This window comes from Triticum aestivum, chromosome 4D (genome assembly GCF_018294505.1).
Source record: "Triticum aestivum cultivar Chinese Spring chromosome 4D, IWGSC CS RefSeq v2.1, whole genome shotgun sequence".
NCBI classification, from domain to species: Eukaryota; Viridiplantae; Streptophyta; class Magnoliopsida; order Poales; family Poaceae; genus Triticum; species Triticum aestivum.
The window spans coordinates 374424906-374429599 of NC_057805.1; the positions used below are offsets into that span (position 1 = coordinate 374424906).

At 43.8% G+C, this 4694-nt stretch overlaps 1 long non-coding RNA gene across 4 annotated transcripts; it reads right to left on the reverse strand.

The window, feature by feature from the left end:
• Positions 1 to 209: 209 nt before the first annotated feature.
• Positions 210 to 2629, reverse strand: LOC123100065 (uncharacterized). Of its 4 annotated transcripts, none has more exons than XR_006448346.1 (4): positions 2221 to 2629; positions 1095 to 2069; positions 723 to 931; positions 210 to 595 (listed from the first exon to the last, which is right to left on the reverse strand). It is a non-coding gene; the product is annotated as an uncharacterized lncRNA (long non-coding RNA). The 4 variants fall into 4 exon arrangements; XR_006448345.1 differs by having other exon boundaries at positions 1095 to 1527; positions 1947 to 2629; XR_006448344.1 differs by having other exon boundaries at positions 1095 to 1545; positions 1947 to 2629.
• Positions 2630 to 4694: the final 2065 nt, after the last annotated feature.

The window sequence follows — 4694 nt, forward strand, 5'->3', positions numbered from 1 at the left end:
ATAGTCAGGAAACCATGACTATCTGTTGATCAACGAGCTAGTCAACTAGAGGCTTACTAGGGACAGGTTGTGGTCTATGTATTCACACATGTATTACGATTTCCGGACAATACAATTATAGCACGAATAATAGACTATTATCATGAACACAGAAATATAATAATAACCATTTATTATTGCCCTTAGGGCATATTTCCAACAATAACAGCCCATAATGCAATAAATATCGATAGAAAAGCATGATGCAAAATGGGCGTATCAATCATCTTAGTGATGCACAACCAAATATAAAGCTAGCTGAGGATGGCCGTTTTGATGTTGCTTGGCTAGCTTTCTATATAACGAAGGTTCAATATAGAATTTTGATATACCTCAATTAGCCCAGCATAATGGTCCCGTGAGGAATGAAATAGGCAACCGGGAGGCTGATATGCTTACACACCATCAACATAAGATAGCTTCTCATAAACTACATCCGTGTATGACCATGGGTAACATCCGAATTCCTCAAATCAGTAGGTATTCTGCAGACTTGATTCTCCATAAAAATATGATAAACATGCACACCTCTAGAGTTCTTTCTTCTCTGAAAAATCTGAAAACATACCAAGATCTGATTATAGAATAAAAAAATTTGATTCGTTGAATAAGAAATTCGTACAAATATGCATGACAAAAACTGAGATCTCAATTGTTTATTTCTAAGGAAATTTGAGACACACCTCAAATCTTCAGGCAGAGGTAGTCTATTGTAGACACAATCATAAACTTGCTAGAACCCTGTCGTGCAAATTACCAACAGAAAATTTGACTTCCTTTATCTATTGGAGGCTAACTGGATTCAATATCCATCTAATATCCTCAAAAGATGAGGTTTTTGGGGAGTTCTCTATGAATCAGAGCCTGCTCCAAAGCCTGTTGTGCAGTGATCCTACAATCAAACAGAAAGGTACATTTTGTAATATGTATTATTAAAGAACTGACGGACCATTCATTTTTCTCTAATGCGATGAATTTTTCAACCATTACCAATGCGCAGACCTTTGATGATTCAACTCACATTAACCATGTAAATATTCAGAGCAGTGGGGTACCTTGTTGTCGACCATTAGAGAAACTTCTAGTTATGCTTCACCGGCCACAGTCTCTACACGACGCCACTGCCCTCTCCTTGTCCTTCTTCTTTGCTCTCTCCCTTTTTGAACTCTTCTCTCTCGCTGGGAAGCAAATCCCATGACGCTTTGTGAAGGCAAGTAGCTTAACAACACTAATGAGACTGAATGTGCAAACTACAGGAGCACCAAGATACAGGGATATTACTATCGGACGCGACCGTCAACAAATTCAACTCTAGTGTTAATAATTGTTGCCCGTAGGAAATAAAGCATCCTCTTTAATAGTTTGTTGCCTCATTTGTAGAAGTCGAAGTCTGTCTAAGGCTTCTTAACGTTGGTTAGGTAACCCTTCTCGAAGTCCTTGGGCAGGATAACATTACCGATTTTTGTGGATAACAGGCATGCCAGCTTCCTGTCAAATAGCAGCAGACTGAAAACGAATGTCACAGTGAATAACACACAGGAGGTAGAAAAGGGGTGCCTAATTTACACAAGCAATTACATAACATATCATAATTAGGCGTTGCTACTGCTATTATAGGTGTCAATATATATGAAACAAATGTATGGTTAGCAGGAGGCCACCCGTCGAAAGAATTAACATGACAAAAGGGCCATCAGCTTTCCCCCAAAAATGGCAGATCCGCTGCTTACTGCTCACGAAAACATCCGACCTTATGGTCAAGTCGTCCGCATTTACTATGATAAGCTTTTAAGAGTAAATGATTTAGAAATCATTATCATTTTCTAATTAAGCTGAGGCAATGAAATTTCCTATGCTGAAGTTGTACAAGTGAAAAAGAATGTTCAGGATAATGAAAAGGCACTCACATCATCAGCATTGATTTTATCCTGTCTGGAGACAATCTTCCAAATCAACTCACATTAGTAGCACTGATTTTATCCTGTCTGGAGACATGATCTTCCAAATCAACCTCGTCACTCAAGTTCATCCTAGCATACAAAAAAATCGACCTCGTCACTCAAGTTCATTTTAGCATACAAACCTGAAAGAAAGGAGGTCATCCTAATTATCAGATGCAAACAAAACATGATCTCAGAAAGGATCAAGAAACTAATATTCCAATTGTTAAATTGAGCAGACCGCAGCCAGTGCGATGCTCCTGCTTGCTGGAGTGGTGGAGGTCGGATTGAAGGCGTGGTGGTGGTGGACCATGACCAGCACGGGTCGGTGGACTCCGTCCTAAGGGTAGCGCACACCCCGACCTCAACGTCCGAGCTCCTCCCGAGGAGAGACGCCGCCGCCGTGAGCCATGTCTCCTGCCCGAGCCATTCGCTTGCATCCGCGAGTGCGCGCGCTGGAGAAGATTAGGAGAGGATGGGGAGGGGAAGAAGAACTGGGCGACAGAGTGCAGAGAAGACCGGGGGAGGGCGGAGAGGGCCGGCGGCGGCGGATGCTAGAGAGGAACGGCGGCGGAGTCGGCGGATCCGCAGCGGCGAGCGGTGGTGGGGCGACGATGGGGCGAGGGCAGCGACGGATCCGCTCGTGAGAAGGAGAGGGGCTCGGGCTATTGGGGACTCCGGGTTGATTCTTAAAGAGGTCATGGACTTTTTTGCAACAACGAAGCGTTTTCCCAGTTCCACTTAAAAAAGGAGTGTGGGTTCAATTATCAAAAGGCACAGGGACTTTATTGCAAAAACGGCACGGCGGTGAACCCGACAGACTCAACCCGTGCTTTATTATTAGTGAAAAGATTGCTTGAGTTTATCCCTCTACACCATGTCATCTTGCTTAATGCATTACTCTGTTCTTATGAACTTAATACTTTAGATGTATGCTGGATAGCGGTCGATGTGTGGAGTAATAGTAGTAGATGTAGAATCGTTTCGGTCTACTTGACACGGAGGTGATGCCTATGTTCATGATCATGCCTAGATATTCGCATAACTATGCGCTTTTCTATCAATTGTTTGGCAGTAATTTGTTCACCCACTGTAATATATGCTATCATGAGAGAAGCCATTAGTGAAATCTATGGCCCACGTGTCTATTTTACATCATATTAGTTTCCCTTCAACTAGCTATTTCTATCACCGTTTATTTTGCAATCTTTACTTTCCAATCTCTACAACAAAAATACCAAAAATATTTATCTTTTTATCTTTATCAGATCTCACTTTAGCAAGTGGCCATGAAGGGATTGACAACCCCTTTATCGCGTTCGTTGCAAGGTTTTTGATTGTTTGTGCAGGTACTAGGCGACTTGCGTGTAGTCTCCTACTGGATTGATACCTTGGTTCTCAAAAACTGAGGGAAATACTTACGCTACTTTGCTGCATCACCCTTTCCTCTTCAAGGTAAAACCAACGCATGCTCAAGAGGTAGCAAAGTTGTTCTTGTTGGGGAAGGACTTGGCCTTGTCTTTTCAAATGAGCTTGCCACCATTGTCTTCCCACTTCTCATATGGACACTTCGCAACAAAGTGGCTCACATTGCCACAATTATAGCAAGTCCTCACACGTTGCTTGCCCTTGGCACCACTTGAGTTGCTCTTGTTGAAGTTGGGCCTTGAGTTCTTCTTGCTCCAAAATTGCCTTGAAACGAGAGCCATGTGCTCATGATAAGCATATTTTGTATCTTCGGGGTTGCTCTCCTCTTCTTCCTCTTCATACTCTTCTGCCACACTAGCCTTGGCCTTCAAGGCAAGGTTGGGCTTCTTTGCTCTTTGAGAACGCAACAACACATTGTCGGCGGTCTTGTCCAAGATCCTCATTGCCACAAACTCATCCAAAACTTCACTTGAGGACAAGGTGTGGAAGTCCGGCCTTTGATGGAAGACGGAGTACATGGCCTTATGGTAAGGCATCATGGCCTTGAGAAACTCGTGCTTGATCCAATTGTCATCTGTATCCTTGCTCCCATGATCTCGGAGTGAGACCGCGAGAGTGGTTAATCTCCGGTAAAGCTCACGAGGTTCTTCATGCAAACTCATCGGCTTCATCTTGCACCACTTCATAGTTGAAGCTTTGAATGCTTGCGCTTCCCTTGTAAATGGAAGCAACATGGTGCCATGCTTCCTTGGCCACGATCACTGGTGCGCGTCGATCCTAAACAAACAGTTTTTAACCTCTTTCCACGACGGCATCTGGAACCGTCGGCAAGTGAGTGTGGGCGATAGGGGGGGTCCTTCCCACACGACGCAGAAACTGTCGGGGATATGCCCTCCTGGCACACACGTTCAGCAAAATGAGGTCGTGTGCGACCGGCGAGCGCGCAAATACGGAAATACGTACAGTATAGCTAAAAAATACAATTATACGGCAAAATTGTTTCCGGTCGCAAGTACATCCCACACAGTCAGTCCCCGCTAAAAGTTTCCGTTCGTATGTACATCCCACACAGTCGCTCCAAGGAAAACATTTGCGCAAGGTGGCGTAACGCAAACAGTTTTGAAGAGAATGTCGTGTGTGATTGTTCATTGATCCAACACGGTTTATTCCTAGAAACTGTGTGCGTTGCCTGAGGTCATCGCCCATGGTGGTTTCTCATTAACCGTTTGCAATAGGAAAACCCAATTAGCGAGCTAATTGGCCAATTAGCAGGCTAATTGCCCTATT